Source organism: Dasypus novemcinctus, chromosome 5, assembly GCF_030445035.2.
Source record: "Dasypus novemcinctus isolate mDasNov1 chromosome 5, mDasNov1.1.hap2, whole genome shotgun sequence".
Classification (NCBI taxonomy): domain Eukaryota; kingdom Metazoa; phylum Chordata; class Mammalia; order Cingulata; family Dasypodidae; genus Dasypus; species Dasypus novemcinctus.
Window position 1 is genome coordinate 33486504 of NC_080677.1, and position 24100 is coordinate 33510603.

At 41.6% G+C, this 24100-nt stretch overlaps 1 long non-coding RNA gene across 1 annotated transcript in view; it reads left to right on the forward strand.

Moving 5' to 3' along the window:
* Window positions 1–24100, forward strand: part of LOC111764489 (uncharacterized) — a 44665-nt gene that overhangs the window by 13771 nt on the left and 6794 nt on the right. The window contains exon 5 of the long non-coding RNA XR_009185785.2: window positions 16434–16511. This is a non-coding gene — a long non-coding RNA (uncharacterized lncRNA). The remainder of the gene's footprint in view (window positions 1–16433; window positions 16512–24100) is intronic.

A 24100-nucleotide genomic window follows, 5' to 3' on the forward strand; every position in this document is an offset into this window, starting at 1 on the left:
GTATTGTGGGACATGGCTGGGTGGCAAAGAGGTGACCTCTGGAGATGGAGGTGGGTAGAAAAGGGCAGTGGTGGTGGGGAGAACACTTTGAATACCCCTGAAAGCCCTGGACACCCATCGTCCTGGTGCAGACAAGCTGTTGACAAGGACTTAGAACCCTTCCCAGTGCAGCCCTCATGCCAGGAGATGCTTCTCACCTTGAAGCTCTGGAATGTCCAGCAGTGAAGGGGTTACCTGTAAGGGTGATCAAAGATTTAAACTGTCAGCCGGGGAACAGGCTGTGCAGGGGCCTTCATAAATCTGCCTTTGACTTATGGCCGAACCTCATTCAGCAGAAAATTATTTCTGCAGCATATTGAGTGCTCTGCTCAAATGGAGACAGAAATAAAAGAAAGTTGGAAATGGGGAGAAGAGAATGGAAATTCAATCCACATGCTGAGCGTGTGTATGGGGGTGGGGGGCTCTTGGGTTAAATTCTTTCGCCGGTGAAATAAGAAACAGAATGTGTGTGACTCTTGGAATATGGTGCCTTCTTTTGATTACTAAAATGTCTTACTGGATGAAAATGGACAAGTACTTATTCTCAGGAAAGATCAATATGACAGGTGAGAGGTGGGGCAGGGGAAGAAGAGGGAAAAACCTATTCCTTGGTGATTTAAACATGCTGATTCATTCATTTGCTCATTGAATCAATCAGGTTTTATTGAGTGCTTACTATGAGTGAGGCACTGTGGGTACAGAGATGAGCAAGACATCTTGAGGGGAGCACAGCTGACGAGTGAGGTGTACACATTCATCGTACACGTAAAACTTGTCAGTTGCCAGCTCAGTGCAATACAGCACCATGGAGATGTTCTCCTGGTGAGAGGAGCGGAGTGCTGCAGGAACCTGCTCTGAATGAAGTCAGATTTCAGGTATCAGAAAGTGGTCAGCACCTTTTTTTCCAAAACAGTTTCCCATTTCAAGGTAAGGAATAGGGGTTTCATTAATTTGAAATGCTAATTTTAAAAAACATATCTCTTTCTCAGATGATACGTGATTTAAATCTCCTTACTGCTTTTCCTGATGGCATTTTACAAAGAGAAGAAAGGGTAAAGATTGGGGAGTTCTGTAATTTCAGTCTGGTTCATAAAGGCATGAAGGGCCCTTTCAATTCCAGACCAGAGATCATTTGAATTCAATGGAATAATTTAAGAGACAGGAGTCCCTCTTCTTCCACCGTTTTGAAACTATTGGGAAAAGCTCAAGAAAATGGAAGAAAATAATGAAAGCTTTTCCTCTTTTAAATAATTTATCCAGTTTTGTTCCCCCTTTACATTCATTCCCAAAGCTGTAATGAGTTTTAGGCACATAAGGTGTCAGATATTGGCTTGTTGTTGTTGTTGTTGTTGTTGTTGTTGAAATCTCTAAATTCATGACCCCTCTGGGCATTCTAGCATGGATAATATATAATTTACAAAGAGACTCGCAGCTTTCATCTTTTCTTCCATTTAAGTTTTGGAGCTCTTTGTTGAAAGGGGTGATTTGTTTTTCTGTAGTGGAGCCAGCTATGTCTCCAAAAGTCTCAGCCGAGGACAGGCATCTACTGTGGCATTCCCAGATGCTTTGGCAGACTTTCCAGGACCAGGTGACATGCTTTTGTGAGCCAGGCATGCAGATCCTTCTTGTCTAGGGGCGTTTCTGCCATGGTTCTGTATGAAAAACAAGGGGACGAGAGAGCCCAAGGCAGAACCAATTGGTTGTCTTAAGGCAAAGGCTCAGACCATGAAGGCAAATAAAGATTTTCATCTGCTAGTGAGGGTGGTGGTTGGATGAACAGGGAGAGTGAGATGGAGGAATTATGCTTGTGGTCATCTCTTAAAGCTTCAGGAGACAAAGATACAGTTAGCCAAGGGATTGTTCCACAAAAGACTGGGTTATCAGATACCAGAGCTGGGTTAATCATCCAACATGCAATACCTCAATGAGGTTCGTTGGTCATTGAATGCATCCAGGTGGGGTGGAACTAATTCAAAGGATCTTCTGTGACTTTTTTTCACTCTCTCCCTTCTTTCATTTCGCCCTTCTTTCTGAGAAAGGAGAGTTGAACTGTGAAGAGTGGTGGGGCTGTAGTTAACTCTCTCCAGGAAATCCTGGATAAAGCCTTGGGGTTGCAGAATTTGGACAACTGTTGAAACTATCCAATCGCCAAGAAGACTGATTACCATTGATCAACTTCCATCTGTGTTAAATAGTTCATGATGAGTTTTATTATTTGAAGGACATTATTCATAAGTTCAATTTGAGTTCTTCTTGTGTCCAAAAATATTTTTAACCTTATTCCCTATTTAACCATACAAATAAATTTCATCCTAACAGGGAATCCTGGAGAAGAATGTGTTACCTACAGATGCCTAGAGCCTGGCATTTTTACCTTGGTCGCTTTGGTCAAGGTAAATTATATCATCACACTTTCTTGGCTTTCCCCACTTGTACAAGAAGAGGGCACACCTCTTGTACCTTCCTCATGGTGTGTGAAGACTAAGGTGATCTCCTGCGTTGCCCCTGCTTCCAACCCCCTCCCTGTCCTGCCCCCCCCCCCCCCCACTGCCCACCGAAGACTTGAAGTTCTTTGGGAACATTCTACAGAATATTAAATAATGAAGACTTTCTTTTATTTTGATGACTGTACATTGGTTTCCTTAATTTAGAACCAGTGGCAAAGTTGTAGACACTTGATGCTCTCGTGTATAGTTTCTAAATATTATGGCCTACTTTAATTTGCAATCAATACATAAATTGATGTTTTTTTCTCTAGGACACTACACATCTCTTTTTGCCCAGATCCTGCCATGACATGTGCCAAACTCAATTTTCTGTGAAAGAAAACTGTAGGAAAGCATCAATTCTGGAATCTGAGGTGGTTGAAGCCCCTTTCTCCTTTCCAGTCTCCCTTTTCTTACCTAAACCAAACCCCTTTTCTTTATAGTGCATGCTGGACAAAGGGGTTAGAGAACTCAGAGGGAGCTTTTTATAAATGCCTTGGAGCCAGGGAATGAGACTGAGGAGGGAGAAGCTAAAGGGGAAAAAAAAATAGGCTAAGAATGAAGAGGAGGAAGCATCATGATCATGGAGAAGGGTTTGGTTATCAATTCCTTTAAAAATTCCTAGAACAAAGGAGACAGTACATTTATAAAAAAAGGAAAGTCATGGAACCCAGACAAAGCTTGTAACTTGCAGGGGAGAGTGATATCAGTCCTCGCAGTGTCAAGATAGTCCATCCTTGGACAGTGTATGGAAATCTACTGATTGGCTCGATTAAAACTTGGGAGAATATGAAAAGAAAGGAATGTGCCTGAAGTAAAATTTTTAGAATGTGAACTTGTTTTTTAGTTTTGAAACTTAGCCAAATAATTGCTGGGAAAATATTTGGTTAGGTTTCGAAAGGCTGTTAGAAGAAACTGACTAGTTGTAAAATGGAATATTTGGAATAAATGTCTGGGAAACATAAAACTAAAAACTTGAAAGGTGTGCTTAGTAGACATAGAGGAACAAAAGAGCAGAGGAGAGGAGATGGGAGTTTGAATTTTGCCAGGATGAAGGTGAGCAATGGTAAATTTGTCAAGTTTTGAGTTGGGAATGTTTTCCTGGATGTGGTTTTCAGGAAGGATTACTTCAGTTCTTTATGCAAAGTGGTGTCTTAATATAGAATAAAAATCAAGAGACTCCAGTTACTGTGTCTGCAGTCTTGAATTCTCGTATCTAGCTAACTATGGAAACAAAATTGGAGGGAATTTGGCCTTCAGGTTATAGGGCTGGAAAAAGCTTTGAGGGGCCCTTCTGGTTGGATTACTTCTAAACCCTCCCTGACAGATGAAAATTTATCTTATTTTTAAATGTGCCCCAGAGGAAGAGTGTCCACAGACTCCCTTAGTAACTCATTCCAATTTTTAACGACCTCCACATTCAGGAAATTCTTTCTTCTGTCTTACCTAAACCCACTCTACTACAGCTTAAGTTCATTTTCATTTGACCTGCCCCAGTAGAATTGGAAAAAAGAAGTCACCCTCTTGCGTAAACATCCTTTCACATAATTAAAGATTAATTTTTAAGACCCAAAAATTCTCTGTGTCCTTTTCTTTATCACATCGAATCTTCTCGCTTCCTGTAGCTTTCCCTCTGAGGTTCCATTTTCCAACTCCTAATTCACCTTTGCTCTCATCTCAGAAGCCTCCTCTGTGGTCTGAAGTCTGTGCTGTGTGCTGAGAGAGAAGTTTATTTCCTCTTGTTGCTTGTTCTGGAGCTGATGGAAAAGGCTAAATGGTACTGATGAGGTCTTTAAACTTAACATTTTTCTTGCCCATGTTATAATTGTTTTCAGAGTCAAAGTTTGCTCGTACAACAGATCTGTGGGCATTTACAGAATTACGTATTATATCTTTATGCTTTGAAAGGCAAAAAAAAAAAAAAGCATGACAATACATTAATTCAATAGACTAAGAGTTAGTATAATACAAGGATAAGTTCCATGGTGGCTCCTAGATTAGATAAACTCTACTTCAGCTCAGGGAGTCCTTCCAGTAGGTACAGCATTTCAGAAGGACCTCTTTCAGCTCTGCCCAACTGTGACTTAAAATTTTCCGTGAACCAGTTTCTGATCCTTGGGTTGAAGCACTGATCTTGACCTAGGTCTTGGCTATGAGATGGTAGTACCTAAGCAGGCATTACCTTAGCCAGCACTTTAGGACAAAAACTTCCAGGACAGGACAAAGTCTGGATGTGTTTTCTTGGAAATTAAGGCTGTTGGCTAAACAAAGTAACATACCTTTTATAATTTATTTTGCATTAAATCAGATCTTTCTTATCTGTTTGCACAGAGTTTCCAACAGATTTAGGTATTTGGATTCAGAGAATATAGAGATGAATGTGTGACAACTTACATTTTTGTAATTTCTAAAGAACTTTAAGACAATCTGAAGCATTCTCAGTGTTTCATGTGGTTTTCCAAGCATGCTTATGAAGGTGTTAAATGGGAAGCAGGTGCTTTTAAAAATCTGTTATTTTTATGAATCATGTATTACTTTTACCTGTTGTGTCTTAGAAACTGATCATGGAAGAAACTGAAACAGGGGAGAGCAAGCTGATTGTCAATCACTCTGTAGAATGAGTTCACAGCAAACCAGAGAACAGTGCCAATGGCCACATAGTCAGCTGTTCTTGTGGTTGTTCGTCAAGGGGCTCCCATGGGGGCCAGACACTTCTCTAAGAACTAGGGTTAATCAGAGAACAAGAACTGGCAAAATCCCTACCCTCAGAGAACTTACAGTTAGTTTGGTTTTATACATTCATCTCCCCCAGTACCTTTTGGAGCTGGAAATTAAACCTTTGAAAATGTGTCTCTTGTTATGCAGCCATTGAAAATTATTATTTATGAGATGTTTATAATAATGTAGAAAAGCTTCTTGAGTTATAAAGTTAAATAAAAAGGACACAAAGTATAAAGGCAACAGTTCACAGCTAAGTCAAAACTAAAACAACATAATCACTCTTAAACACACTCATACAGTTCCGTGCATGCACACACAAGTCTACAAAAACCAGGCATTTGGGGTAGTAAGATGGTGGGTCATTGTCCTGCTTTTTACTGTTCTGCAGTTTCTTTTTTTTTTCCTTAGTAACCATATATTTATAACAGAATGACATATGTTCATTAAAAGAAAATTATTCCCTTCAATCTTTAAAGGCTTTAAGGTTTTGCCTAATCTCTCATTAAAATGCACGTGGGATGAGTCAGTTCCTAAGCCATTATCAGCGAAGACTTGAAAGATAAGCACCTGGAGGACAGAGATGGCGCCAAGAAGGGTAGGTGGGGGAGGCAGCCCAAATCAAATTTCAGTTACATCTACTTTTCCCGCTTCTGGACAGCTACTGTCTAGGAAGTCTTGTGGTTTGGGGGACAGAGGTATATCTTCATTTGGGAATAGAGTGAAGACACTAACATTTATGAAGTGCTCTAGGCATCGTCTCATTTGTCCCATTTTACAAGTGAGGAAACTAAGCTTGGGGGCATTAAGGAGGCGCTTAAAGCTTATAAGAGGTCAAGTCAGGACACAAACTCAGGTCTGCCTGGCTGGAGACACGTGATCTGCTTCCTTTTAGCTTCCAGAGATGCCCCTCAGAACTTCAGCTGCTCTGAGTGGCCAGGGCGGTCTCGACTGAAAAGAAACTATTATTTTCAAGAACCGTCATTTGTTAGCTAGGGAGAGAAGTACATGTGACTATAAGAGCTTTGTCAGAGTGATTTATATCAATTCATTCATAACTCAGAAAAATCCCTTTCCCAGACCACACGCCTCAGTTTTGGTTTGGAAAATTGGGGGCACTTTGCATCGCAAAGGCAGAGTGGAGAATGTTGGGGAGACAGGCATTTTCTCAAGGGAGAAGGCCTAAGTAGGGAAACTGTTATGAACATTGTTTTCAGTTTGAGCTCAAGATTTGTCCTTAATATAGTCACATGGTCTCTAGGGCAGGGGTCCTTCACTTTTTTTGTTCCACAGACCCCTTTGCTAGTCAGGTGAAAACCACGGACCCCTTACTAAGTCCACACTACACAGTGTATTATTTAATAACTATATCACACCCGCACCAACACGCCCCCACAAGAATCATGTTTTTTTGAATTTCAATTCCAGCTCCCAGCCCCTGGTTAAGAACCCCTGCTCCAGGACCTGCTGGGTAGTGGGTTTATTCAGGATTCTAGTAAACCTGGGAGGGCTTTTTCTAAGGTTGTCTTCAGAGGGGACCAGAGGCTGTGGAATGGCCCTGCTAGCCTTGTTCACTGTCTTCTTTCTCAGCCTAGCAGCTTAGAGGTTACTGATCACTGTAGTGGAGATCCTTTTATTTACCACTTTGCAGGAGGTAAAGCCAAGGGAGGTTGAGCCAACTGGTTCTATGCTGAAAACATCCCAAGGTTGTGCAGTATTGGGTGGTGGGTCAGCTAATGCACTTTCTATTTGGGGGACCCAAATAAAAGAGCTGTTTAGCACCCTCCAATCTGGTATGTGGAAGCCAAGGCTTGAGAACTCTCAAACTCCTGATGTCGGCACATCTGAAATCACCATAGCATCAAACACTTGGATAATAAAAGAGTTGGAGAGAAAGGAAAAGCTGCATGGGTGAATTTTTCTTCTTTTTAATAAGAAGGACACCCAATCAAACTTCGGTATTAAAAAAATGTGATAAAAGTTCTATTGCTCAGCTTTTAATGGTAGCCTGGAATTCTAGGTAAACATGGATGAAATACAACTTGTCAGCACAAAAATACTGCCTGTCATAGTCATTTGTGTATAAAATATGACCCGCCGGTTTGAGCCATATGGTTACATGAGTTCTAATTTACCCGGCATCTTCTTAAGTCAGCAGAATGCGTCCTGGCCTGCCTGGGGAGGTGGAGTCAGCACCTCACCCAGTGAAGTGAAAAGGGCTCCCCCGGGCGCTCGGCCAGTTTCGGCTGTGGTGGAGATCCGAGATTTGCAAGGCTCACGGAAGCCCGTGCAGGCCACCGCGGGCCCTTCCATGTGGTGGCATGGCCGACCAGGCTGTCCCCACCACGAACCTTCTTCTAAGCTGGACATGCGAAATTGAAAAATATTAGCCATCACAGCTCCTGACTTAGTCGTTCCTTCTGTTCCAGCTGGGGGGTGGGGTGGGAAGAAACACAATCCCTAGATGCAATTGGGAGAGCGGACATTTGGATGCCATTTTAAAGCAATGTTTAATGAAGTGAGAAAGTGCATTTGCTAGTGTTGTGCTCTGTGGCACATGTATGCAAGCCAGCAGCGCACAATGGACACATTCTGTGATTTGGATCTGAGTTGGAAAGCCAAGGAAATACCATCGAAATAAAAATCAGACTAGGAAAGCTAAACTCAGCCAAAAATAGATATACTTTTCTCTACTTAAAAAATAAATTCTCTGTCCCCTCCTCCTACCCCCTGGCCCCCAAGCTGTGCCCTGCCACCGTCTGAGGGTGACCTTTCGGTAGGGTCTCCCTGAGATGCTTTTAGTGAACTGGCTGGAGCAAGTGACTCCTGACCTTTCTGCAAATCGTGAGGAGCCCAGGGCTCTCCAGCTGCCCTCTGGGTGGTCCCTGCAGACACGGCCGCAGATGTCTGCTCCTGATAAATCCAGAGGCCAGGGACGGGAGGAGACCCATCACGGGCTCCACTGGAGGGTGAAATACGGTGCAGGGCTGGGGGAGCCAAGTGCTCTACTCAGAGCAGCTGCTCAGACTGGGAGATGAGGGCTGCCGGGCTTGATTTTTGTTCTTTTGGTGGGCATGGGGGCTGTTACCCTTGCTTTTTGATGAGTCCTTCTCCCCGGCCGCCATCAGCTGCAGGGAACTCTTCCTAGGGTTCACATTCTGCCGGACGATGCTATCAGCACTAAGACCAAAAATAAGGCTCAGAGATTCATTCTAAATGAAAGTCTGAAAGGGAGCTGGGGGGGGGGGCTGCAATTTACATTGCTTTGGAAGAATTAACAGGCCAGGCTTCTTAGGGAGGAATGTATGTCCAATAGGTATAAAAGGGGCATGGCTGATGAAGCACAAGGAGAAGAGAGAAAATACATTTAGAAACTGGTTGCTAATGAATGAAGCATCAGTACAGAGAAGGGAAAAGACCTAGTGCCCCTGAGAATTTACTAAGTACCAGGTACTGGGTCAGGCGCTTTCCAGGTAATCTTCACCACAATAGTGTGAAAGTGATATTACTGCTCCTGTTTGAAAGAAGAAGAAACTGAAGTTCATAGAGGTTCAGACACTTGCCCTTGGACATGCAACTAACAAATAGTCACTGTGAAATAACTCAGGCTTGTCAGAATCCAAATTCTTTATTCTTTTCCCTCATACTGCCATGTTAACAGCCGGTCAGAATTAATACAAGGCTGTTGTTTGATTAAGACTGTATTTTCTTTATTTCCAGGAACAAGTTTTTGTTTTTAAAATAGTGATGTGAAAACGAGACATGCTAGATGGGTGACTTTTCTGTACGAGGAAGTTCATCTTTCTCTGATCCCTTTAAATGGATCCTGCTTGTTTACATTCATCCATGTGCGGAGCGTGGAAACCCCATCACCAGTTATGGATTTTGTCTCCAGAATTCCTCCAGCCCACTTTTCGATTGCTCGCCTAGTCTTGCCTCTCAGACTTCTTGGCTCTTCCCTTTCTCCCTCTGTTTAGATTCTGTGTCTTGGCTTCTGTTCTCTCTGCCCGGTCTCACTAACCTGGTTTGGCCCTTTTCTTCTGGCTCCTGCAGCGCCTCCTCTGGGACCCAGTCCTGGTGTCTGCCCTCAGGCCCCTGCCTGGCTGGGGAGGGGGAGCGGTCCCTGACGCAGGGCCCCTGCCCCGGCCCCCTCGCCAGTGTGTGTGCCATCTAACAGTCCTGTCATTTTAGCTCCATGATGTTTTTTCTCTATTAGGCTATGGGAAATGATTTCTTTTAAGAACAGAAATATCCTGACCATCTAATACATGCTTCTGCTTTCTCAGGTAGTACTAGTATTCCCTGGTACAGGACATCATTGTGATACAGTGAGGCTAGTGGACCACTGAGGTCGGGACCAAAAGGCTCTGACAGCGCTGCTTTGTTTTTGACCTCTGTGTCTGGCCTTTGCAGTTAATGCTTCTTTCTGCCATTGGCACAGCTTTTAATGCACAATTTTCTTGGCCAAACCTGAAGGCAGCTTTACCATGCCCGAGCTGTGAAGGGCATGGGCATTTGATAAGTCTGTGGTGTTTTTTTTTTTCAGGAGGTTTCCTGCGCTTACTTATGTCTGGGTTTTTCTCTGGGTTTGAAATGTGAAGTTGCCAATCAAAAGGCCTGCCTTAAATGGTTCTCAGCCTTTTGCCACCAAAAATCATTTCTTATCGGGGCTGGAAATTATATTCATTCGTTTTCCCTCCCACCATTCTGTTAACTTCCCAAAGACACACAGCTATTATGTAGCAAGGTGAGATTTGATCCAAGTCTGTTGATCAATTAAAACCTGAACTCTCAGTCCCTCTACTGCTGGTCAATTTACAATAAGTATTAGGTTGAACCAGAAGAAATTGCCAGTATTTGACCATTTTTAACCTACAAAAATGGCAATTGCATGTGTCAACCAAATAATACTAGGCTGAATTATTGTAATATAATAATAATACTAGACTGAACCAAAGCTGTGTATGTTCATTGGCCTGGATAGTTTATCATGGAAAACACAACTCCTGGGAATACTTTCATAATAATGGAAATAACTCGAATACCACATATACCCTGCAACCCCCAGCCTGCCCTGCTCTGCCTGACCCTTAACCTCTGCAGCCTCTTTGGGGCTGAGGACATCAGCTTAGGAACCACTAAATTAAGTGAATAACTTGAATCTCATTGTAATTATAGTAGCGCTTACACAGATATGAAAAAGGTGGCTCCCTGCTTGATGTGACTTTTTTTTTTTAAAGCTTAGTCATCTCACATAAATAGTGTTCAAATAGGATTCTGGGACCCTTTTATTTTTATTAAGGGAAGTGGACATGGCTCAACTGATAGAGCATCTGTCTACCATATGGAGGGTTCAGGGTTCGATCCCCACGGTCTCCTGATCCGTGTGGTAAGCTGGCCCATGCACAGTGCTGCCGTGTGCAAGGAGTGCCATGCCACACAGGGGCACCCACGGGCAAGGAGTGCACCCCATAAGAAGAGCCACCCTGTGTGAAAAAAGGGCAGCCCACCCAGGAATGGCGCTGCACACATGAAGAGCTGACCCAGCAAGATGATGCAACACAAAAGAGACGCAGTTTCCCAGTGCCACCAGATAATGCAAGCGGATGCAGAACAACACATAGTGATTGGACACAGAGAGCAGACAACGGCGGAGGGGGAGAGAAATAAATCTTAAAAAAAAAATTCATTATCTAGTTCTTTGCTCCTAATTGTGTAGTGAAGGAGAAACTTTGAAGAAGAAATGGAGAGTGAACAATGGAGGAAAAGCTCCCCACTTGGGGTTATATACACTCTGAGCAAAGACTACGATTGCTAATCATTTCTAAATATATGAAAGCTTCCTACATGGAAGTCACTAATCATCATCATCAAAAGAGCTAATATTTACTTGTTTTATAGTTCCCAAAGAAATCTTGCGACTTTCGTTTCTCCGAACATGCCTGTGAGACAGATATTAATAGTTTCCTAATTTTGCAAATGAGGAAACTAAGTAAGGTTCAGATTCAGGTGGTAGAATCTTTGACTCTAGGGCAGTGTTGTCCGACAGAACTTTCTGCAGACATCAATGTTCTATATTTGCGCTGTCCGCTGTGGTAGCCACCAATCACATTGCTGTTGAGCACTTAAAATGCAGCTAATGTAACTGAATTTTAAATTTTATTTCATTTAACTTACTTGATGGCTAGGAGCTACTATATTAAACATTACAACTCCAGAACCTGTATTGTTTTCTTTGCCACATTTTCCCTCTTTTGTGCAGGGATTCTGAAGCCTGAAGGAAAAGGAGTGAACTCTAGCATCTCGTTTTGATGGACATTTTTCCAACACCAAAAAAGGTTTGTGAGGGTTACACATGTGAACCAAGGCAATCCCCTTGCATCATCTAGGATGCCTCCCTCTACTGTCCCCTCCATCCTCCATGACAAGGATAAACCAAACTTTCCCAGTTTCTTTCTAGCCATATGGTATTATGACAAACATGACTAATTCCTGCTCTGTTTGATCCGAATCTACTAATCTGCCAACTGGTTAGCACCCATTCTAAAGCAGCTTTTATCTGGAGAGTCGCATTAGCATGTGAAATTAGTCTAAGCCTAAACTTCATTTTACTGAATCCTCTGTCAGTCTGCTTTTGAAATAGAGTCTGCTCACAATACTGGTTTTGTTTCTTGACTGTCAGGCTGTCTTCATGAGGTCAAAGATAATTTGCTTCAAAAAATTTTTTTTATTGGTTAGCATTATTAGCTGCAGTCTATTATTGGTAGAGTTATATATTTTTAAAATTTCACTTCTGTAGTAGAGAAAAATTATCTGCCGCTGCACAACAAAAACAAATTATTTCTTGTTACATCAATTTGGCTTTATAAAAAGAATTTTAAAATATTCTTTTGTTAAATTTCACTTGAGCCAAAGCCACTGATATGTATATAATGCTTTATCGTTGCTAAAATACCTTCTTGATATATCTTTTCTACACTTTTCCAAGACTGATGGTAGGTAATAGAAAGAATCAGAAATGACTGGACAAATGAACATTAAATTTAAAGACATACATAAAGATAGGAAAGTATATATGGTTCTAAAAATGCATGGTTTCTTTCTTTAAAAATAATATTTTACTAGTTTTTCAAAAACAACACATGCTAATCATAGAAAAGTTAGGAAAATCAGAAAGATTTATTCCAAGACTTTCTTTAATTAAAAAAAAAAAGGCTTTAAAAAATTATAAGGCGGCTGACTTTTTACTTGGCTAAATAAACATGATCAAAAAAAGAAAGAGTATTCTCACATCTTAGAAGAAAGGGTATTATAATATCAAAAAAAAAAGGAAACAACCTGAGAATAAAGAATAACTATTTAAAGTGAAAAAATTTGGCTTCATAAAAAATCATTGCAATGTCTTATTTTTCTCATTTTGGCCCAGACCTAGGAAAATGTCATGTTGGAGGGCATTTATGATCTCATCTTGCATGACCATTTTACTATTTCATTGTAATTTATTGGAAGAGTTGTGATTTGTTTGTGAAAGAAGAGACCTGCCACTCACAGCTTACTCTACCTCTTCTTCTAGAGTGTAAAGTGTAAAGTAAAATGCTAACAGCAAAATCTTCGGAGATTCTTAAGTTTCACACAACTTTTTCCATCTTGTTGAGTCTCCTTTTTCTATATTTATTAGTTCAACCAGAGCAAGATGGGAGATGACTAGGAAATGTGTGCCATGCAAAGCCCATCATTTCCTCTGTCCTCGCCGTGACAAGTATTAGGCAGTAGGAGGACCTTGGGCTCTTTAGACTCTTGGTTTTAGTGTACCCACTTGGCAAGGTTCTGAGTATCAGATTCCTCCAACTGTAAAATGGTGATACCTATGTCTTTCCACCAATTTTAAGGTTCTTGTAAGGATGAAATGTCAGTTGGTTAGCCTAGGATCTGAACTGTGAAAGGGTGCAGTGAATGGTAGCTTTTGTTATTTTTATCTGCAGGACACTGGGCACTGGGTAGAAGGTAAAGAAGCTTTTGTATTTCTCATTATTTGTGGGGCATTGTCACTGCTCACTAAGTATCAATACTAATCATCATAGAAAGTGGGTGGATGCTCTTTGGAAAGGGCACGAAGGGTCTTTGCAGGACAAATGTCAGACGTTTTGATGTGCTGCCGGGCCGTAGCTAGTCTTCTTAGAAACCCCGAAGAACTCAGATTTGCCTCCTACTGAATGTCGATGTTGTAGGAGGCACAGGATGCTGGAGGGACCAGTTGAGATAAAGCTCAAGTGTGGGTGGGAATCCCTGGAGAAAAGCTGCCCAAGGAATGCAGGGGCTGTGTCCTCAATAGTCCATTGCCTATTGGGAAGGGTCCACCATCTTAGGTGCTCCTTGCAGGGGTTTAGCTTTGAGAGAAGATTTTTCTAGAAAGAGGTTTGATTGTTTCTTGAGGGAAAGTGAAGGTGTTTTTATTTCTTCCTTTTTATTCCAACTTTCTTTTTGTTGAGGTTCAGGGGCAGGGAGATGGAGCAGGTCACAGAAAGACTGCAAAACTCAAGTCTGCAAATCTACTGGGCTGAGGTAGTTCCACACATGTATTACTCCCTGCCCCTCCCCCCCCCCATCTAAAATGGCTTGGTTTTTGTTGTATGGTTTTGGTTAATGGGAGAAGAGCTTTTGTCTGTGTGTGTTGGGGGGGGGGGGGGATGGGGGAGCAGATCTCATTCTCTTCTCCTTTCTTGGCTAGTCCCATCTCTGGGAAAGCATTCTTGGCAGCCTGCAATGCTCCAGATGGTTTTGTTTTAATCCAGAAGCATAGGTTGACTAAAATATTTGGGCTGTAACTTTGGCAAATTATGTAACTCCCCTAAGCTTCAGTTTCCCCTTCTTTACAATGGAGATAATAATAATACCTAGCTTATAAGACATTTGTGAGGAACAAATGTGGTCGTGCTTGCAAAAACTTGAGCTCAGCACATGAGCAGGGCCCTGATTTAGTGTTAGCTGATGGTGGTGGTGTTGCAAGGCACGGAGAATGAGGCCTGAGGTTTTCACAACTTACATTGTTGATTTCTGCATTTTGGATAGCACCAGTGCCTCTCTGTCAGTCACACATTTCTTCCCTGAAGCATTTGTGGGGACATGTACCCTCTCCCTCTGGCCCCAGGCATATTGGTGGTGGTGAAAGGAGAATTGTTACACCTAAACTCAATCTTCAAAATGTGGTGCCTTTTCAACAAAATTAAGATACTTCATTGATTTGAGATTTGTCATGATTGTGATGAAAGACGCTACAAAAAGCCATGAGAAAGATGTAAAGGGACACAGCTGAGGTAGTCAAAGGGGGAAGTTCATTCCCCTTCCTGCACATGGGCAAGGTCCTGCCCCTGGCCTCATGTCTGCCCGTCTCGCTGTCACTGTTGTTCAAATACTCCACCCTGTGCCTTCTGTTGTTTGGGCCTCATTCTCCCCTTTCTGTCCATGTTCTTCTTAGGGTTAAGTCATGCCTCATTTGGAACTATGACATGTGAGCCTTCCTCCCTAGTTATATAGGAAATAAAGGTAAACTGAGGCAAAGTTTTGTGCAAAAATTTTATAACATTCAAGAAATCTGCCCATGGTTGTTATGTTTCTTGTTTGTTTTTGAGTTTTTCCAGCATGGTGCCAGATTGCTTGTCTTCCCCATTTTCACCTTTGTGAGCAACACTTGCTAAATGGGTGGTTAGGCTCCAAGAAGCATTCTGTGGCTGTGCAACAGAGATTTTGTTTTGCTTTGTTTTTCCTGTTTCAAGCTCTACTCTTCTACCAAAGGGGCATGTGAATGTCTTTCATTTTTTTCAGCGCCCTGCTTTAAAAGTGGTTCTCTCATCTGGCTGCATGTCATAAAAAACTAGGGGCAGGGTTAGAAAGCAATTTTGGGCCGTATCCCTGAAGATAATTCAGTGAGTCTGGGCTGGTGCCTAGGAATGCCCATTTCTAGTCCCTTCCAGGGAGATTCTGATGGAGCCAGTCATGGACTAGTGCTCAACAACTCCTCTGTAAGTGATGAGCATACACTCATACGCACACTCACACCCACACATACACACCCTTCCTCCTGGCAGGTAATAAATCCCTCCAAGGGATCAGAAGCCCAGGATCTCCATTGCCAAGGGAGGCAGACATCAAGAAGATTTTCAATGATAAGAAGCCAAGCCAGGGATTGAATGTAATAGTGACTGATTACTCATCATCTGTTCATCATTTGAGCGTCATAATAAAGATGAATGGGAACTTAGGAAAAGATCTCTCAGTAACTCGCCAGTCCTAGTCAGTGCGTTGTAGGACACGGGGCTGGCTGGTGGGCCTGAGAAGAGTGGTTATTAGTTAATAGGGATGCACTGAGCTTATAAAATGTTTTATTAAATGACAAAATCCTAAACATTACACAGGATCCTATTTTGTGGTCCATATGCTGACTAAATTCCAAGATGACTTTAATGAGCAAATGGCTGCCCATTAAAATTACAGTAGTTTTGCAAAGAAAATAGCTCCCCAGGGGAGGACAAGAAAATGCACCAGGCTGCTACTGTGTTGATAGTTATCCCAAGAGCTCTCCTCTCTTCCCCAAAGATCAGCTGGTGGAAGAAAATCTGCTGTTCTGAAAAATGCTAGCTCCCGTCTGGCTGGTCCTCCTGTGTCTGAGAGACGCTGCTTGCTAATCGGTTCCCAGTCTTGCTGACCTTGAAGCAATGAAGAAAAGATTACTGTTGTGTGTGTTTTGTTTAATAAATAAAACATTTATTATTAATCATTGGGAAAGAATGACCTTGTTTTTCCAAAGAAAGCCCTCAGCTTTCTTTCCAAGAGATGATATTGTAATGTGAAAGCCACTTACCACTAATCCATTATCAAACTGTAACCTCTTGTTTATATTAAGGTTTACTGTAATTTTTGCTGTTTTGCCCTAAAAAGGAACATTTCTGATCTCTGTTCCTTTTCTCCTTGTATTTTTTTAGGAGGTACCGGGGAATTGAACCCAAGACCTCATACATGCAAAGCAGGTGCTCAACCACTGAACTACATCCACTCTGCTCTCCCTGTATTTTCTTTTAAGATTTTAAAATTTTTTACTTATTTCTTCGCCCCCCCCCCCACCATTCCCCCCATTGTCTGCTCTCTGTGTCCATTAGTCATGTGTTCTTGTGTGTCTGCTTGTATTCTCAATAGGTGGCTCAGGGAACCGATCCTGTGACCTTCCAGAATGGGAGAGAGGCAATTACTCTCTTGTGCCACCTCAACTCCCAGGTCAGCATCTTTTTATTTTCTCTCCTCTGTGTCTGTTGTTGCATCATCTGCTGCGCCAGCTCCCCGCGTTGGCCCGGCATTCCCATGTGGGTAGGCATTCCCACGCAGGGCGGCATTCCTGCGTGGGGCCGTGTTCCTGCATGGGCCGGCACTCTGCGTGGGCCAGCTTGCCTCATGTGCCAGCTTGCCCTCACCAGGAAGCCGTGGGCACTGAACCCTGGACCACCTATATGGTAGACAGGAGCTCAATTGGTCGAGCCACATCTGCTTCCCTCCCTGTATTTTCTGAGTCCTCATACAATGCCCAGATGTGTCTCACTGACTTCGAGTTTATTCTCCAGACTCTTGAGTATTTCCTTTCAGTACATATGACCATGTTTGGGTCCTTCAAACAGAGGTATCAGAGAGTTTAATAACATCAGGGAAGACAGGTTTTCAGTATTGACTTGTCTATGTAATGTGGGCTAAATATGGCATTCTATAACTCTAGCCATTACTGATACCTAAGTGGACCTCAGTCTTCAAATGACCAATTTTGAGAGGCAATGGAATAAAAGAGAGTCATTATAGCAAATGCTAGAGCGATCCAATACAACTTTCTTTGTTGGTAGAAATGTTCTAGACCTGTGCTGTCTGATAGGTAGCCACTACCCACATGTGGTTACTGAGCACTTGAAATGTGGCTAGTGTGACTGAGGAACTGAATTTTTAATTTAAGTTAATTTTAATTAATTAAAAATTAAATGTAAATACCCAGAGGCAGCTAGTGACTACTGTACCGGTAATGCAGTATAATAGCCAAGCTTTTTCCAGAAATAATTTGAAGCAAACTAGGACAAAATAGTATAACTTGACAAGAGGAATAAAAGGATAGCAAAAAGCAGGACAGTGCTCCAAGGACAAAGCCAAAAATACACACCACTGTAATGTACTTCCATGATTAACTGGCCCCAAACTTGACCAGCAGAAAACATGTGAAAAAGAAATTTTGTCAATTACCCAAATGAGGATGCCCAAGAACAACTAATTGTTTAGGAGAATTGCAGTGGAGTTCTAAGACTAAACAAGAATTCTTCCCAAGCATTCTTGTTTCATCTATGTTGTGTCCTTATATAGATGACCCTTGAGGGGCTTCCCACTGTACTTAGAATCACATTCAAAGTTCTCACCATATGGTGCCAGTCAGAGTTCATGGTTGCAAGCAAAAGGAGTGGAAAGCAGCCAGGACCCCAGCTGTCCCACCACCAGCCAGTCAGTAACCACACTGCTCCTGCCACGGTGGCACATTCCAGGCAACCGTGTGCATGACCACCCTCCCTTCCATGAGGCACCAGACCCTGCTCTGAAACTGAAGTCTCGGTAGCCCCTGGAAATGTGTTAGGATATGATGCTGGTGTCACATGAGTGCAGAGTAGATTCTCCAGGTTTGTGCTTCTGTGTCTCTTTAGGCCCCTGTTCCATGCTTCTGATTGACTGAGTGTAGACTATGTGCCAGCACACTAGCTGCAAGGGAGCCTGGGGGAGCATATCTTTAGTGTTTTCAAGTTTTACAGTAAGAGATGGTATTGCCTTCCATGAAGACTCATAAGCTAGGAAAGCCCTTCAGACTGGCCTAGAGAGTTTGGAAGTGATGAGGGTGTGTGCCAGGTATGCAAAGTCACAGTTCTTGATGTTGCAGGCCCTAGCTGTGTCCCAGACCCAAGCTCTGGTCAAACTTACTTTCCCATGGGATTTCACAGATGGGCTTAGGGATGGGCAAGGTCTCAAATTATTTCATGAAATAGAGGAAGACACACCTATATGCCCAGTAGCCATTATATGACAGGGTAATTGATTCCATTTGGCCTGTGACTGTGTAGGCACTTCATTCCACAGGCCACGCCTAAAAACTGGTCCTGTTACTTTGGAGTCAAATTTTCCCAAGTACACAATTGTTATTTCCTTTATGTATCAGAGATGGATCAATTGGAGTGGTTTAAATTCCCAATAGTTCTCTGAAATTCTGGAGGTACAAGTTTTTGGTCAGATGCAGGCTGGGCAATGAGGAGGAAGCCAGAGCTTCCTTGATGCTAGCTCTTTCTAGTCTTGTTTTCATCCAGGTGTAATTCTGCTTCCATCTGAGGAGTGCCTTTATGCTCTTGAATTGAATGTTTCCTTTGCTTTTAAGACCATCACCTTCACCTCAATCATTTTGGGTGATAGAGATGATGAGACAGATAGATTTGGGAGTGTGACACCAGAAACTGAATATCTGGACTTCTTATATGATGAATAAACCAATTTTCTTAAAAAAAAATGTGTAGAAGGAGAATTACTTTTTTCCGTAGATTATTTAATACAGAATGGAGGTGGAGTGGGAGAAGCCAGTATAAGTGCTGTTCTCAGCCTTTCACGAGGAGCTATAACATGCAGGACACTCTGGTGTGCTGGGCATACAAGATGCATCAAGTAGACATTCCAGGAGCCCGTAGAACAGTGAGGGAAACCAACAGGTAAGCAGATAATTACATCAAAGTTCCACACAAAGTGTTTTTAGAAGTCAGGAAGATCAACCAACTTAACCTGGTAAATATGTGTGAGTGAATGGGGGAGGGGGAGTGATGTCAGGAAAGGGGAGGTAGGGCAGCAGAGCTGAATCTTAAAAAATAACTAAAAGGAGAAACGGATGTGGCTCAAGCAATTGGGTGCCTGCCTACCACTTGGGAGGTCCTGGGTTTGGTTCCTGGTGTCTCCTAAAAAGAAAACGAGCAGACGCAGATAGCACTTAATGAACAGAGAGCAGAGAGTGAGCACAAACAATGGGGAGACTGGTGGTGGTAAGAAATAAATAAATGTGAAAAAAAAAAAAAAAGTAAAAGGAAGATATGGGCAGGAGGAAAGGGAATTCTAAACTTAGAGGACAGCACTTCCAGGGCACAGAGTGGGCTCTGAGCAGTTCCAAGTAGGTGGAAAAGCAAGGGCAAAGCAAAGAGGATGGAGAGGAAGGTGGTGTTATCAGAACGACCAAATTTTCTGAAGAAACAAACATGGCAGCAATGTGTGAGGTTTAAGTCTGGTTGGAGATCTGTGGATCAATTATACTGATGATAAACACATTTATAAGGGTCGAAAACAAGATGCATGTCACATATATCAATTTCATTCAGACATGCGTTAGGGGAACTGAGAGACTTAAGAGAGTCTGATCCAAGAAATATTGCTAATATTCTCCATTAAATGTTGGAACTGGGCCAGAGAAAGTTTTCTGCAATAAAATCTACCCTCCCAAACCTTGGATTAGGGTTGGCCATTGAGAAGCAGTCTTAAAACCAGGAAAGACAGACATTTTGGTCTTATAAAACCTTGAATAGATGGAAATTATTTTTATTCAGTAGTGTGCCTTTGTTGGAGAGATTACAAAGCATGCTACAACATTGTCATTGAGGCTTCTTCTTTGCATGGAAAAATTGCTCCTTGGTCCACCTATATATAAATTTTCTTGCCTGAGGCAGAGAGGCACTGATGTGGCTTAGAGACACACACCAGTCGATGTTCCAGGCGTTGTTCTAATTGGGCCTGCAGCACTCAGTCAGTAATTCAGCATGTGTTTAAGGAGTGCCTCACTGTGCTACACTCAGCTCCAGACTGGGGATTCCAGGAACCAGGACAGAATGAGTCTCTGCTTTCATGATGCTCAAGTCTTTCAGGAAGTAGACAATAATAAAATCATAGACAGGAGAATGTTAGATGGTGGTCCTTGCTGTGAAGGCATCCTAATGGATCCCAAGAGAGTGGCTGGTAGGAAGGGTCAGGGACGGTTTCTGAGGAAGTGACATTGGGCAGAGGCTTGACTGATGATGAGCCAGCCATGTACGCTGGCCTTTAGGAAGGAATGGGTTTGGGAGGTTTACCAAGTACTTTGGGGTGACTCAGGTTGAGGGTTCTGAAATCAGGCCATCCTGGTTTGAATCCCAGTTCTGCTGCACACTGACTCTGACTTTGGTCATGCTACTTAATCTCTCTAAGCCTTACTTGTGAAATAGGAATGATTGCAGTGTCAGCCACAGGATGTTGTAATGAGATAAAGCAGGTAGAATATCTGATAAAGAGTAAGCATTAAATATATGTCACTTCTTCTTTAATAATTAATTCCACAAATATTTCTTGGTCATTTACTATGTGCCAGGCATTATGCTGTAAATTTATTGCCAGGAGTGCCCTCATCTGCTTTCATCTAGGTTTGGGGAAAGGTTTCCCCTTTTAGGCTCTAATCTTCTGATAAACAGAGACATATACACAGGGGGAAAGCTATTTATTGCAACCTCACAGATGGTACTTGTGAACTAAATGCTGGTTTAATGTGCTGCAAAACATTTATTTCCCCAATAAATGCTTTTTGTGTGCCTGTTCTATGTTAAGCAATATTTTAGGCATGGGAGACTATGCCTAAGCTCATGGAGCCGATATTTGAAAACTTTTGGCAAAGACATCACCGTATAACTTGCTTAGAGATTTCAACAATTAACTTAAAAATACTGGCCTGAATATAACAGATGTTAATAACTATGCTGCTATTGTAACCTCTTTGAGTGCAAGTAAATTTGGGCTTCTGGATAAAGGATTCTATTTGGCCACCAAAGTTTTCACCACTCTATATTTGGAACCCGATTTCCAGTGTGAAAGAGATAGGTAAAATAGAAAATTAGAATGGCAATCTAAGCTACTGACACCTTTTGTCATTTAAGAAAAAAACCAGTAAAATCATGGTGCATTTATTGGAAGAGCTTGAGCTTTGGAGACAGTCAGACCTAGGTTTGAAGGCTGCCGCTACCTCTTAAGCCTTAAGCCTTAAATTTCTCTTCTGTAAAATAGTGATAATATCTATCTGAATATTTGTGCAAAACTAAATAAGATAATGTAAAGTGCCCAATCTAGTGGCTGATACTGGCATGCAATGAATGTGTCTTTCCTGGTCACCTCCACCCCTCTTCTCTTTCCTGCCCAAACTCTGGTAAACACACACACACATACACACATGCACACAGCAAAATCTGAGTTATGAGTTGGACTCATGGTTGTTCTCAATGATAAAAATTGTATTGCGGATAGAAATTTGAGGCATCATTTTGGGAACTCTTATCTCAGTGCCCACCACCTCCTGGATTCAGATGCATTTTCTCATTAAAAAAGGGGGAAGCTATTGACAGCAACGTAGGCTGGTTTGAGGATTAAATGAGATGTTGTATATAAAGGACTCAGCAGAGTTCCTGGCACAGGGAAACAGCAAATCATAACAGTTATTTGTATGCAGATATTGAAGGCTCAATACTTCAGAGCCCCACCCACTGGCTGGGGAAAGAGGCACACTTGTAGGTTGAGAACCTCCTTCTAAATTTGAAACAGAGCAATTAAGTGCAGGTTATAACCTCATTTGCTCTTGACCGATGGCAGTGCACTGTCTCTTGAGACAAATGTGAATAAAATATCATTTTGGACATTGGATCACACTTTGGATTTGGATGATCAGCCAGAAACTCATGGAGTGAGTTTTACTCAAGGACACAAATAGGTCGCGAGTCAAAGAGAATGAGACTATTTAAGAAAAATTCACATTTTGTTTTGCCAAACAGAGAATGTTAAAAATTTGAGTAGCATGGGGCTTAAAAATCATTCCAAGAGTATAATAAGTTTTAAATGTACATATTCATCCAACAATATTTATTAACACACATGATACTAAGGCCAATATTTTCTGACTTTGTATTCCAAGAGTCCAGACCTTAATATCATTGTGTGTCTTGTGTTTTTATCTCTAACTTATTTTGAAAGTGTAGCTAAAATTCATGTAACTTCCCCTAAGCCAGGATATTAATAGGGAACATATGTACTTTCTTCATATTAAACTTTGAAATTCAGTTAGTAAATCTAGGAGAGTGCAGTTGACATTGTAAACATTATGCAGCAATTGATCCAAAATGACCTTGGCCAAATTCCTTCTAATTGTGGAGAACAAGGAGAAGAGGACTACATGGTTCTGGGGTCAGCTGTCCCTAAGTCCCATTTCCTCCTCAGGACAGGACAGAATTTTGTTTGAATTTCAATTGCATAAATCCATATATAAATCTAATATCCAGTTTTAAAAGTTCATGTGTTTTTTTTTTTATCACAGTGTTAGATTTATATCTTTCAACCTCATTTTGCTTCACCTGCTGCTCTGATTTGCCTCCTGTTCAACCTCTAAAATGATCCACAGTCTTTAGAGATTTCCCTTGCTATCTACGCTTCTGTCTCTATACCCTACCCTGACTTGTACAAAAACCAGAGACAGTACAAGAAAAAAGAAAACCACAGACCAATATCTCTCAAGAATATCCTTAACAAAATATTCTGCTGGGGAACTATTGTGATTAGTAAGGGAAGAAATTGTGGCATTGATGTGGAGAGGGTGGCCATGGTGGCTGCTGATGGTAGGGAGACGGAAGAAGAGATATGGTATGGGGGCATTTTCAGGATTTGGAGTTGTCCTGGGTGGTGCTGCAGGGATGGATACTGAACATTGTGTGTCCTGCCGTGGCCCACTGGGTTGACTGTCCATGTGGGGCAGCGGTGCTCCAGAATGTATTTGCCAGGTGCAGTGGATGTGCCGTGATGATGGAAGAGGTTGTTGATGTGGGAGGGGTGGGGTGGGTGGGATGGGGGGTATATGGGGACCTCGTATTTTTTTAATGTAACATTTAAAAGAAAATAAAGAAAAAAATTTTTAATTAAAAAAATTAGCAAATTGCATCCAATAATATTTAAAAAGAGAAACATTACAAACAAGTGAGGCTCATTCCAGGAATGCAAGGCTGGTCCAACTTTCAAAAATCAATGGATGTAGTTTGCTACATTAACAGATTAAAGAAGAAAAGCCCTATGATCTCAATAGATGCAGGAAAAACATTTGACAAATTTATCATTCATTCATGATGAACACTCTCAGAAAATTGGGAATAGAAGGGAAATTATTCAACCTGATAAAGGGCATCTATGAAAAACCTATAGCTAACATTATACTTAATGGTAACAGACTGAAAGCTTTCCCTGAAGACTGGAAACAAGGCAAGAATGTTCTCTTTCACCACTCTTTTTCAGTGAAGTTGAACAAGCAAAAAAAAAAGAAAAGGTATACATACAGGAAAAGAAGAAGTAAAAATGATTGCTATTCACAGACAACATGATTGACCATGTAAAAAATCCCAAAGAATTTACACATTGCGTTCCAAACTAACAAATGAGTTTAACAAGGTAGCAGAGCATAAAATCAATATATAAAAGGCAGCTGTATTCTTATATACCAGAAGTAATCAAATGGAATTTGAAATAAAAAATACCACTTAAGATAACATCAAAAATAGAAAGAAATATGCATAAATCTAACAAAATACGTTCAGGATCAATATGCTGAAAATTACACAACACTAATTAAATAAATAACCTAAACAATGGAGTGATATATAGTGTTCATGAATTAGAAGTCAAAATATTGCTACAATTTGACCAGTTAAATTCAATGCAGTCCCTATCAAAATGCCAACAGAGTTTGTGCAGATATCGACAAGCTGATCTTA